Raw genomic sequence first — 14,625 nt, 5'->3', positions numbered from 1 at the left:
TTGTGCTCTAGTGAATGATCAATATTCTTTTCCATCCCATTAAGTTTTCTCCAGAGGTCTATCATATCTAAGTATTCTAAGATTTCATTCAGCTACTTAACTTCTTCCTTATTTATTTTGAGATTAGATTTATCTGGTTCTGAGAGAGGGATTCTGAAAACTCCATTATTAAAGTTTTGCTATCTATGGCTCCTTGTAATTCATTCTACTTTTCCTCTAGCAATTTGGATGTTATACCACTAGGTGCATGCATGTTTAGTAATGATATAGTTTCATTATCAATGCTGCTTTTTAAGAAGATGTAGTTTACTTCCTTATTCCTTTTAGTGAGCTTGATTTTTGCTTTTACTTTATCTGAGATCAGGATCACTGTCCCTGATTTTTTTTTTTTTACTTCATCTGAGTCATAATATATTTTGCTCCAACTTTTTACCTTTACCCTGTGTGTGTATCTCTGTGCTTCAAATGTGCTTTTTGTAAATAACATATTGTAGGATTCTGGTTTTTTTAATCCATTCTGTTATCAGCTTCTGTTTTATGGGACAGTACATTCCATTCACATTTACAGTTAAGATTCCTAATTCTGTATTTCCCTCTATGCCATGTTTCTCCAATTATATTTTTCTCTTTCCTTTTCTCTTAATGCCTCCACACCAATATTTTTCTCCATTTCCCCTTTGACTTTTCTTTTAAATTTTAAGTTTCAGTTTATTTTCACTTATACCTTCCCTTTTATCAGTTCTGTCTGCCATTATCTTTACTTTTCCCCATCCCCCCCCTTCCCTGTAGATTAGGATAAATTTTTAAACCCAAGTGGGAATGTATTTTATGCCCTCTCTGGGCCAAATTTATTGAATAGAACTTATTCAGAGTTCATACTTTCCCTTCTTTCTCTTTAAAGTTATAAATCTTAGTGCTTCTTCACTTGGTATTATTTATCATTCTAGTACCATTAATCATGCATTATCAATCACGGTTTGATTATTTGCTTTATAAGCTCATATTGTTATCAACATATCATCCCAGATTGATTGGTAGATTTCTTGATAAGCAGCATTGTCTCAAATTACATCAAATTATAATTATAATCATTTTTTTACCTTACCCCCTTTCCAAGTACTTTCCAAGGACACACAATCCTCCTCATGAGTCAAAGTATCATCCAAAGCCAAATCTTTTCCTTAACTACTTGTGCCCCTCCACCCAGGACTATATTTTCTCACTCTTTACCTCCCCCTCCCCAACAAGGGTACTTAACCCCTTGTTAAGTCAAGTACAACCTACTTTCTCTAAGATTTTATCCCTCCTCTTTACCAGTGTCCTTAACCCCTTAAGGGAAGCAGATTAAGTCAAACCCTGATCTAATTAACTGCAAGAATCTTAAAGATCTCTAAATACTGGGAGACTCTGAAGGTCTCACCTGAGAACTTTACAAAAGATTGTAAGTAACAGAGATACAGACTCAGGACCACTCAACTTGTGATGCCCTCCTTAGTCAAAGCGCTAAGCACAGCAAAGTTAAAGTGGGTCAAAAGATAATGAGCTACTTAAGTTTAAAGTTAACACCCCTGCTTTTCATCAGGACTTTTTGTCTCAAATATAATGAAGTCATCTTGGACCTCTTCAGTGGAGAGACAAGACCCAACCATATCTATATCCTTAAAGTCCAATCTCTTCAATTATATTTGGCCCTTTAACTATCCCAAGAGAAATAAGGTTCTAAAGAATTAGAAGTGTTATATCTTCTCTTTTAGGGTTCTATACAATTTGATGGTCTTGACCAACATTTATTTTGCTTTGTTTTGTTTTTTCCTTCCCTTTACATTTACCTTTTCAGGCAACTGATGAATTCTGTATTTGGCAATTGAATTCTCTGTTCAGTTCTGGTCTTTGTGTCAGGAAATTCTTGTAGTCCTCTACTTTGTTGAACATCTATCTTTTCCCCTGAAGTATATCCTGAATTTTTCAGAGTAGTACATTCTGGAGTGTTATCCCAGGCCCTTGCTTTTCTGAACCTTCAGTGTTGAGGTTGATAGTCTGATTGTTTCCTCTATATTTAAATTGTTTTCTTTTTGCTGCTTGCAATATTCTCTCCTTTATTTGAGAGTTCTGAAATTTGACTAAAACAGCCTTTGGAATTTTTATCCTGAGGTCTTTTTCTGGAGGGTTCTGTGGACTTTTTCAAAGGCTATATTGTTTTCTTGTACTAGCAGATTTGGACAGTTTTCCCTTATAATTTCCTGAAGGATGTTTTCCAGATTCTTTTTCTGTTCTATCCTATCTAGTAGTCCTATGATTCAAAGATTGTCTCTTCTGGATCTATTTTCTATGTCATTTGTTTTCCCTAAAAGGCAATTTACATTTTGTTTGATGGAATCTTGTAGTCTCATAGATACATTGGTTTCTATTTGTTCAATTTTAATCTTTAAGGTTTTGTTTTCTTTAATTACCTTTTGTGCTTCCTTTTTAAAAGTGTTGAATTCTCTTGTTAATTTTTCATAATTTTCCTGCATGTCTCTCATTTCGTTTTTCCATTTTTTTCCCTTTCTTCTTTGGTTTTTAAATTCTTTTTTAAACTCTTCAATGAACTTTTGTATTTGAATCCAAATTATAGACTGTTTTGATACTTCTCCTGTGAGTGATTTTTCACTAGTTTCTTCTTCAGACATGGCATTGCTGGTCATCTTGGTCTGTAAAATAGTTTTCTGTGGGTGACTCTTTTAGTTTTTCTGCTTATCTTTGTTGTTTTAGCCCTGCTCCTGGGGATTAGGGAGTATAGAACCAACTTTTTTTTTTTAACTGGGACTGGGGTTTGATCCCTGGCTTGTCATTGACCAGCATGTTGCCTATGCAGTCTAGATCTTACCTTTGCAGAGATTTGCTTCCTCCTTTATGTCCAGGTTCTGACTTAGCAGTGGTTTGTTCCTAATTCATTTCTGTCTTTTACCCTGGGGGTTCTCAGTGTTCAGACTTTGTTTGGGGTTGGGATCCTCTTGTCTGTTTTGCTATATATAGCTGTGGAGACCTCTGCTGTTGTCAAGATGATGGGACCTGGATTGTAGGAGGCTAAGAGACGCCTGCTGGATTTTCTGCTCTCCCACCTCCTGGACTTTACTTCCTCCTTTCCCCCCTAATAGACAGATCTTCACTGAAGATCTGTCTACCACTGAAAATTTCTTAGAATTTTTTCTTGGTGGGATCTATAGCTTGAATTTCAGAGTAAAGGTTTCAATTATCTCTGGGAGGGAAAAGCTCTGGGAACATGTTCGCTTTGTGCCACCATCTTGGCTCCACTACACAAGACACCTTTTTAATATAATAAAAAAAAAAGCCTGAAATCAAAAGAACATAAAATCATCATATACAATTGGGTTTAATGAGGAGTTTTCCCAACGAATACTGGCATATGAAAATGTTATCTACAATCAACTTCTAAAAATGAATCCAGTGAATAGAGACAAAACCAGTCAATGTAACTCATGTAATTTCTATGTTTCCTGTGGAATCCCAAGATCTAAAGATTTTATCTAATATAAGACTAAGATGTCCCTAGTTCTGATTTTATAGTTTGCTTCTCATCCAATAGAACAAAGAACTGAAATAGTGTTAAGTGAAAATTTCTAACTCACCACCTGCTGCTACTCACATTGTATTTTGTTTTGGGTATTTTGATGTGTTTACCAGTGAGTCACCCAATAATATTTGCTATATTCCCACTATGTTCTAGTCACTGTACTAAGCACTGGGTATTCAAATGAAGGCAAAAGACATTTTTTTTGTTTGTTTCACAGTCTAATAGGGGAAAAATAATTATATCACTATCCCATAATAATTTCTATTTCAAACAGATGTGATTTCCTTGGCTTGGAATCTGCACTCCATACTTGCATATTTCACTCTTTCTCTTTTTAAAAATCTTTATAAGTTATTTTGTTAAAAAAAATCATGCTAACACTCAATTCTGCATTTAGAGTTCAAATGTTAGCTTATATAAGCAGAGAAAAATTCCTTGCAATTGTACTGTCTAGAAAAGCTTTAAGAACAAATCTTGATGGGATCTTATAGACTTGGTTTCACTCTACTGGTATAGCTCTCAATACATGATCATCTCTATAGTATAGATGGTGCACTGACCTTAGAGTCAAGAGGACAGGGGTTCAAATCCTGGCACAGAAAATAGTTGTGTGTTCGTGGACAAGTCACTTAACCCTGATTGTCTCATATCCAGGGCCATCTCCATTCTTCCTGATTCATATTGGGCCACTGGACTCACATGGCTCTGGAGGAGAAAGTAAGACTGATGAATTCATGTGCTTGTCATAGCATAACTTCTCTGATGACATAGTCTTCTTTGAGAACAAAGGACAAATATCATGGGATTTTAGTGGAGATTGCCCCAGGCTACTACATCTCATAGAATTAAAAATCCTGAATGAACTGGTCAGCTTGTCTAAGCCTGTCATTATATTTATAAGGAGAATGAGAGGCAGGAAAATTGCATGGCTTATCAAAGGTCATATAAATAGTGCCTGTGGGAGGATTTGAATCCAACTACTCTGTCTCCAATGCCTTTTCTACTACTACTTAGAAGATAAGTCACATGAGGGCAGGGATCATATATTATTATAGACTTTGTACTTCTCTAAAATTAGTCTAAAATTAGTAGGCACCTGACAAATGTATTTTGAAGAGTAATTAGCAATGCTTTTCTTGACCTTGCCATGCTCTGTAACATCCCCTTGTAATGAGTGTGGGTGCATTGCAATTTGATTGAAATTCTTTTATTAAATGTCTCCTTGGCAACATCCAGATTAATGTGAACTATAATACTCCACATTCTGATTTTAGAGTATAAAGAAAATATAAATTTTAAATAATTAAATCAATGTCATTTATTCAGAAGGGAAAGTTATAGTGGTTATAGAAAATTGGCAGAGACATTCAAGCCATTTGTGGTTTTTAAATATAGAAAAAAGGTAAATTTATAAATGGGTTAAAATATAATAATAGGGAAAATTAAGTATCAAGTTAAAGTAGAAATATTTCTTTTGTGGCTGACTAGTGCTCTTTTGGCTAATGAAAGTTAGTAGCTTTCTATGAGATAGTATGAGGGAGGAAGTTTTTTTTTTTTAAATACCTATTTATGTTTCTTTTTATCTGTTCTATCTTGTTTAAAAATTTTATTGAGGTTCTTTTTTGTATATTGCCCTCATATCCCAATTACTCTAACTGACTGTTCCACTAAAAAACAACAAAAAAATTTTTGTAATTAAATATGAGCTGTCATTTATTCAGCCAGCAAGTATTTATTGTTTCTGTTATGTTCCTGGTGCTACGTTGAGTATCAAGCATACTAATACACTGTGATGCAGTCCTTGCCTTTGAAAACCTTATATTCTATTAAAGGAATATTATATGTACATGAATTAGTAAATCCAGAATATATATATAACCTAAGTACAACGTAGTGGTTGGAGTGGTTAGTTTTAGGAGGTATGAATTTTGAAGTACTTGAAAAATTTGGAATGCTGTTTATTCTTAGTGTTTGCAATGTTCATTAGAAAGAGAGATTATCCATACTGATGAAATGATGACTCATAAGGGTATTGAAGTCAGTTTGATTGAAACTGGAATTGATGCCTCTCATATTATCATTTGCTTCCTATGATTTATTGAAGTCCAGAGAAGTCAGTGACCTTAATTCTGAGCTCAAAGTATATGGATGATTTTATAACCACAGATCTACTGCTTAGAGACAATCTGGTTCTACCTCTTATTTTCCAGATAAGGAAATTGAAGTTCAGAGAAATTAAATAATTTTTTCATGTCGTAATGGTATATAAGAATACCATCCTTCTTTTCTTTATTCACTGCAGAAGCTTCTTTGCACAATGATAACTTAATTACACTTCAGTATTTGCATAGAACTATCCCAAACCATATCATTAATATCTTTCTTTGATATCTTACCTCCAAATGCATAACTAACATTTGAAGACAATCCTGACAATTCTTTCTTTATTTCTTTCCTGACATGAAATTTATTAATATGGAAATGCAATAATATGTAAGGTTAAACATTAATCTTTTTTCTTTGACCCTTCTACATATGAAAGGAATTTCTAGTTTCTTGAGAAGTGGCCTTCTCTGCTCTGTTGCCTGCTCCCTTATTGGTTTTAATACTTCCTTTCATTTCCTCAAGCCTGAGGGTCCTGTTTCCTATAACTTTATCACATAACCTTCTGCCCCTTTTTCCTGGAGGCTTCAAATGCTAATTTGAAGAAAAGGACAAAGACCAATTAATAACCTTCTACTAGTTTGACCAGTTTTTTACTACTTCTTTCATTCCTTCCTCCATTTGAGAGGATTAAACAATTTTAAATTCCTGTTTTTTTCTTTTTGTTTCTTCCTTTTTCTCAGAGAAAGAAGTAATACTTAGCTTCCCAGTGGTCCTCACTTTTCAATACTGAAATAACAAATAATGATTTGTCTTGAAATCTATCTATACCAGTAAAATCAGAGTTCATACCTGCCCCTCTCACAAAAAGAAACAAAGAAAGGAAAAAATTCCAATTTCTGTTATCTATTTTATGACATATTAATGCTACAAAATCAGAATGAAATTTATAATTGAAATTATATGATTAAGTCACATATGAAACACTATTCTGTAAAGTTTGGGAAAAGGCAAACATAAACAAAAATGGTTTATTGATTTAGTATTTATTAATAAAATCCCAAACTAAGCATCCTATTAAACATTAATCAAAATTTTTATTTTATTAAGTTGTCAAAAAATCTAAGTATATTTTCTTTTTTAAGCAAGGGGGAAAAAGAATCCAATATTTCTCCTTTAGATAACTTTATCAAAGTTGAAATTTTTTAGATTTATCAAACTTTCTGATTTTTTAAAAGTATCTCTTTTAACTATCTTGTTCTAAACTGACACAGGTCAGAGAAAAACATATCTGAGATGAGTACTTAGTCTCTAAATTTTCAGAAATTGTGTTGACTTTGGGATAGATTAGGTTTGATTGAAAAGTGTTTTGTTCAGAATTTAACTCAAACTTATTGAGGTATTCTAGTCTAGACCCATATAATTGACTTTCTAGATTGTTTAAAGAAATGGAAGCATCATTTGAAAAAATATTTTTATGTAAGAGTTACAATAAATTAAACTTTGTCCTTTTCTTTAGTTATTCCCTCGCAGGAAGGTCAAAGGCATTATTTGAAAACATTTATGCTTGGGAAAAGAGACGAGCCCCTAATGTAATGAGAATAAACAGTAACAGATATACAACTTGAATACTACATTGGTACTCATGATATAATGCAATAACAGGAGGATAATTTCAATGAATAAACCCTCTGATAAGGATTTAGGGAAAAATATGACAAATAAATTAAATGACTTTAAATAACAGTTCCATAGGTCATAAGTACTTTAGAAATTATGTAGTTTGATACATCCCCTCATCATTTTACAGATGATGAGATCTCAAAACACTAATTTCCACAATCACTGAATGAGGATTCAAATCCAGATTCTCAGATTGCAAATTCAGGATCTTTATGAGAACTTCAGAATGAAATATTTGATCAAAATACAATTTCTTCATTAATATTGTTTTTCATGGTACATATAGGCAAATTCAAAATGTTTATTATTTATTTATAAGTCCTAGTCTATGATTTCATTTTCCAATGAGGAAGTGACTTACCAATGCTGATCAGAAGCTGATCTATAACATAAAATTTAGATATTTGTCTGTGTCATTGAAAGATCAAATGATTGCTCAAGCTCAGAAAATCAATATGATTCAACCAAAGACTCTGGAGCTATTTTTTTCTTTTCTCTTTCTTTCTAAAAAATTAAATACAAAAACTAAATTATGGTTTTTTTTAGAATTCTAAAGGTTTGGTGAGACAAACAGTATAAGCTAATAAAAATACAAATACAAGTCCTGGGCTTCTTTCTTGGCTTCAGTAAACTAGTTGTTTAGATGTTATTTAGTCATGTCTGACATTTTTGTGACCACATTTGGGCTTTTCTTGGCAAAGATACTGAACAGTTTTACCACGTATTTCTCCAGCTTATTTTACAGATGAGGAACTGAGGCAAATAGGGTTCACTTATTTAGGATCACACAGTTTGTAAATTACTGCCACGAAATTTAAACTCAGGAAGATGAGTTTTCCTGACTCCAGACCCAGCACTCTACCTACTGCACTGCCTAGCTATTCCTTCTATCTTGTTAGATATCCAAAATACACTTGACTAATCAGTATCATTTTTGACTTCATATTTGTAAAATTTGTTAAGGGGTGAAATTGCTGAGAACCTGGAGTCCTTTGTACCCTCTCAGAGTCAGAAGTCAGAGAAAAACAAGGATCTTTCCAGATAGAAGTTCTCAGCAACTGCATCCTTCACAAGAATGGACTAGAGAGTGTCATCTTTTTCTCTACCAAAGAAGAGAACTTTATGAAAATGTCATGCTTGAGCCCTGGGTTATATACATATATATATATATATATATATATATATATATATATATATATATATATATATATATACACACACATATATATATATATACATGTTATTATTCTTTTGAAATGAACTGTTTCCCCTAGCTATTTTTTCTAAATAGTATTCAATTTTAACATCCAGTTCTGTGTACCCGAAGACTTGTTGCCTTCTTCACAATAAAAGATAACCTTAATCTATTTTTTGTAATTACTGTTTGTCATTAATTTCCAGGTACATTAACATGGTGTTAATACCTTTAATTCTTAGAGGGAAAAAATTAAACAAAACAAAAGACATTTTACTGAATAGAAAATCATAATAAAAATTATATGGAAGATAATATAACCTGGAGATTTTTGCTGGGAGGGGCATTTTTAGGTTTGCTTTTACAGTTAAATTTATAATTGAATGAAACTATTAAGACAAAAAAGGAGGAAAGGTGATCAATAGGAATGCATTAATATGATTTTTGCATTTCCTGGATTTCATCAGACTTCACAAAATTGGTCATGCTATAGTAAATTAAATTATAGATGATCTGATAGCCACTTCTCTTCTACTCTCTGTTCAGTCCTTCAGAGATAACCCTTTCTCCTTTAATATATATTTGCATCACCATTTTTTATGATCTGTTGCAACTCTTGCTTAATGCTTCTTAGACACCATGTTACAGCCATTCCTGAACAAAGTTTCTTGTGTGAGGCTTCAATATCTGTTTTTGAGGATTTACATTTGACTTTCAGAATCTGGTAACAGGGAAAAGTGAGTAAGTCATGGAGTTAGAGCACCATCAAGTGACAATTATCTCAGTCATGTTATGTTTTACTCTTTATTTGAGTGAAAACATCACCATACAACTGAGTAGTCTCAGGTTCGGGTTTCATTTTTTTGATTAGGAAAAGACTTTCAGCTTGCTGATCATTTTCTGGCACAATTTTTCATCTCCATTTCTTTTGTGTTCTCTTTCCATTAGGTCTCAGGAAAGAATTATCTCATCAGGGATATTTTAATTTTGACTCTGTTAGATAAGAAAAACCTCAAACTTCCTTACCTGAGATGGGAAAAATAGCAGGGAATCCTCCTATTCAATTCTTGTTCCTTTGGGTCAAGCATAGTAACTCTTTGAATTGTTCATACATCTGCACAATATAATCTGGACGATAAGTATCGTTTATTCACTTGAATCTTTTTAAATGTGAATAACTAGCCTCAATTATTTTGAATGATGTTGTGTAGTTGAGAATCGCAAAGTACCAGAATTTCCAAATAAACTGTTGGTCTGCTCAAGAGCAAGAACAATAAATGGTGAATGTGGATATGGGTAGGCTACAACAGTGAAGAGCTGTATGGGACTAGTGGAGGGTACAGGATATCCTTAGAAAGATGGGTCAGTAGTAAGAAAAAGGCATAATGGAGAGCCCACAGTCCAATATAATATCAAGAGATCTAGAGGAAGACCTAGTTCCCTGGACATATGTTTTGTGGAGGTTTTATGGGAGGACATATACTAGAGTTGTACAGAATAAAGAGGTGGATGGGCTGTTACTTGCAGTTTTGAGGGAATAACATCTAAAGTCTGTGACAAAACTATCGTGAACATCATATATATTAAATCAATTCTTACTGAAGTTAAATTTTGCAAATGCAATATAATTATTATTTATCTCTACCCATAATCTCACATAAAATAATGCAGAATTATGGGAACTCAGAATTGGAAGGAACTTCAGAGATCATCTAGTTCAATCCTTTCTACAATTATGATACATGGTTATCTAGCCTCTTTTGAAAGCTCTCTAGTGAGAAAGAACTTCTTCCTAGGGCAATATCTTCCTTCCTGGAGCATCAATTATTAAATACTTTTTCCTGACTTCAAGACAAAATCCACTTCCTCATAACTTAAAGCATTTGCTTTTAATTTATTTTCAAATTCAATAAGTTTTCGAGTAGTTTAAGAACTTCAGGAATGCCAAGAAAAAAGTTATCATATCCTCTCTAATTTTTATTATTCCAAGTTAAAAAAAATCCTCAATTGTTTCAGCATCCTGATATGGCAAAATATCAAGGTCCATCCTAGTTAACTTCTTCTGGATGTATATTTCCTTATGATGAATTCAATTACCTTTACTTACCTTCCAAGATGAGTCAATCTTATTATTATCTTTATCATTATCATCATTACCATCATTATATTAGTAATATTTGATACAGTAAAGCTGCAGTAGAAAACAAGTGTTAAATTGTTCCCTGAATTTCATTGTGAATTTGGGTATATCTGGGTAGTATAGGGATTGAGAATTATACCTGGAGTGAGGAAGACCTGATTTTTAATCCTCACATACTTTCTCTGTGACTCTAGGATAGTCATTTAACCTTTGTTTGACTCAGTTTCCTCAAATCTAAAGTGAGGATAATGATAGAACTCTTAAGGTTGTTGCTTAAGTAAGTTTTCCTTATCTTCCAATCCTTGAGGATGAAAAGATCAACACCAGTTGCCTACATGCTTTTAACTGAAGGAGGTTAAGTAATAAATACATTATTCAGTAAATCAGTCAGCAAACACTTAGTATGCATTTCTGTGGCAGCAGGATGACCTTGGAGTCAGGAGAAATTCAGTTCAAATTTGGTCTCAGACACTTGGTACTCTCTAGCTCACCTTGGGCAAGTCACTTACCCCTGATTGCCTGGCATCCAGGGCCATTTCCAGGCATCTTGATTCATATTTGATCACTGGATCCAGATTGTTCTGGAGGAGAAAGTGAAACTGGTGACTTAGCCTAGCATCCTCTCACTTAAATCCAACTTATGTGCTTGTCATGGCAATACCTCCAAGATGTCATGGTCTTCTTCAAGAATGAAAGACAAACATCCTCCTCCTCCTCCTCCTCCTCCTCCTCCTCCTCCTCCTCATCCTCCTCCTCATCATCATCATTAAGTATTTCCTACCTCCAGGCACTGCAAAAGCCTAATTCTAATGCTGGAGATAATATGAAAATAACACATTCAAGCAGGTTTTTTTTTAGGAGAACACACCCTGAAAATCTAGAGTAGCTATAGAAAGAAATGTAAAGAAATTTGGGTTACTTGGCAGAGAGAGAGAGAGAGAGAGAGAGAGAGAGAGAGAGAGAGCGAGCTGAAACAAGGGGTAGGTCCTTCTTCCCATTATGGAATGTTTACATTATATAGAATTTTGACACAGGTTTCCCCACATGAGGCATATACAAATCCTATGACAAAGGTATTGCACACAAAACACAAATAAATCATGTGAGAGGAACCCGAAGCATGAACTTGGATGGATCCTAAACAAGTCCTACTTATGTAATCCAAAACTAGAATTCTTTGGGTGGACCCATGATTTGGGAGAACCTGAAATTCCTTGTAGCCATCTCAGCTTTCCTAGGAAGCTACTGAAATTAGGTGATATTCTGGGTGCAAGCAACTTCACATCAAATAAAGATGGATTCAAACATTATTATTAAATGATAAATAACCCAAAAAACAATGTACTCAGTATATGTAAAAAATATTTTCAGTGAGAAGACATCAATAGAGATTGAAGGTAGGGAAGAGGAGAGAACCTGAAAGACATAGTACGGAAGGTGTAATTAAAGTCTTAAAGGAATTTTAGATGGTATGAAGAGAGAGAGCTTTGCAGGCATGGAGGATGGTGATAGCCAGTGAAAATACACTGAGGTGGAAAATGGAATGTATATGTGGAGCAGTAGCCAGATCAGTGTTTCTGGATCATAACAGAGTGGATTAAATTATAAGATTGGAAAGGAAAGCGGATAGAGTGTTAAGGGCAAATAGCAAATAGAAATTTTTATATTTGATTTTGGAGTCAATAAGGGAATTATTGGAGTTATTTGCATAAATGGGTGATATGGTCAGAAACTTGAAACTGAGAAGATCATTTTGACTTCTGAGTGGAAAATAGACTGGAATGTAGAATAATTTAAGATATGATGATCTCAGGGCGGCTAGGTGGCATAGTGGATAAAGCACCCATCCTGGAGTCAGGAGTACCTGGGTTCAAATCTGGTCTCAGGCACTTAATAATTACCTAGCTGTGTGGCCTTGGGCAAGCCACTTAACCCTGTTTGCCTTACAAAAACCTAAAAAAAAAAAGATATGATGATCTCTTAGAAGTCAATTTCAAGAGCCCAAGCATGAGAAAATAAGTGTTTGATTGTGTGAAGGGAGATTAGGGTAGTATATGAGAGATGTGAAGGTAGAAATAACAAGATTTTAGAACAGATTACATATGTGAAGTGAATGTAAGTGAGGAGTCAGGGAGGATGCCAATATTGCAAGTCTGAATTACTGGACAATGATGATATCCCTGACAATAAGAGAAAAGTTGGAAACAGAAGAGGATTTTGGGGAAAATAATGAGTTCTGTTTTGGAAATAATGAGTTTGCCTGTGAGTCATCCAATCCAAGATATCCAAGAGACAGTTGGGTGATATGTGGCTAGAACTCAAGACAGAGGTTAGGGATTTCAGGATCATCATCTTACAGATCATAATAAAATCCATGAGAATTGTTAAAATCACCAAGTGAGATAATATAGAGAGAAAAGAAAAGAGGATCTAGACAAGATTCTTGAGGAGCAAGGAAGGAAGACAGAGGAAGAACAATCAGATAAGTAAAAGAAGTGGAGAGCAGTATCACAAAACTTAGGAGAGAGAATTCAATACAATCTCAAATAAAAGGTTGTTATTGACAGTATTCCAGACTACAGAGAGGTCAAAATGTTTGATGACTGAGAAAAGTTCAATAGATATCACAAATAAGAAATTAGTGATGATTATTCCCCTTCCTGTGTCTTTCTCTTGTCCCTCCATTTGGAACCTCATTTATTTATTACTTTGGGTTTTTGCAAGGCAGTGGGGTTAAGTGATTCGTCCAAGATCACACAGTTAGGTAATTATAAGTGCCTGAGGCTGGATTTGAACTCAGGTCCTCCTGACTCCAGGGCACTGGACCTGACTCCTGACTCCACTGCACCACCTAGCTGCCCTTCATTGGGAACTTTAGACAGAATAATTTCAACTCAATGATGAGGTTAGAAACCAGATTATAGAGAAGACAGAACAAAATGGGGGAGAAGAGATGGTATCAGAGAACACAAGGAGTTTTTGCATCTAGGAAATGATTTTTAGAAGAACAAACTGGTATGATAGTAAAATTCCAGGATTTCCTTATTCCTTCATTGTATCAATCATGTAACATTATGTTAAAATGTTTGAAGAAATACAATTAGATTTCTTAGAGCAAACACCATGCATTTCCACATTCCAAAGTACAAGACAATATGGTTGATCCAGCTTTTTGCCCATTTTGAAAGTATATGGTTTTAATCTCCCAAGCTATACATAGACAATAAGTGTTTGCCTTTCTTTCATCTCAAACACTTATTGAATAAAAATAATAATAATTTGCAGTTCAATGATTAAATAAATGAAAAAGAAACAGTAGGATATCTTCTTTTCTCTCAACCCTCCTGTGAGACATTATATCTTAAACTTGGATTCCCACAGTCTTGTGAATAGGGTTTGGATTTACAGAAAAACTACTTTAGGGTAGATTAAAAATAATTCCATCTCCCCTGCTTCTCCTAGAATTTGAATTTAAACTTAGCTTTTTGCTTAATTTTATCAAGGAAACTTTTTTGCTGTGGCAGTGAATGCTTTTTTTTCCTTCTTTGCATTGTTAGTCCAAAAATGCCACCTATGACATCTGTGATTCAGGTGATTACCAGTTTCTCTAGAAGGCAGTTTCAATCAGCCTATCTCACCCACCAAAACTGTTCAGTGAGGCACATGCTGTCGCCTGAGAATTTTTAGCTCTGATTTTCACTTGTGGAGGAGGAAGGGAAATAGGAAACTGATTTCCCTTGCTTTTAATGTACAGATGAAAAAGAATTTAGTTCTGAACCATAGAGATGTAAATTACACTTTATTTTTTTAAACATTTTATTTGTTTTCCAATTATATACAATAGTAAATTATACCCATCATTTTTTTCAAGGTTCTTAATTCTACAATTTTTCCCCCCCTCCTCCCCAAGGCTATCTGACAGCCTCTACA

The sequence above is a fragment of the Macrotis lagotis genome, chromosome 1 (assembly GCF_037893015.1).
Source record: "Macrotis lagotis isolate mMagLag1 chromosome 1, bilby.v1.9.chrom.fasta, whole genome shotgun sequence".
In the NCBI taxonomy this organism is placed as follows: Eukaryota; Metazoa; Chordata; class Mammalia; order Peramelemorphia; family Peramelidae; genus Macrotis; species Macrotis lagotis.
Note: the sequence above shows the minus strand (reverse complement) of the source record.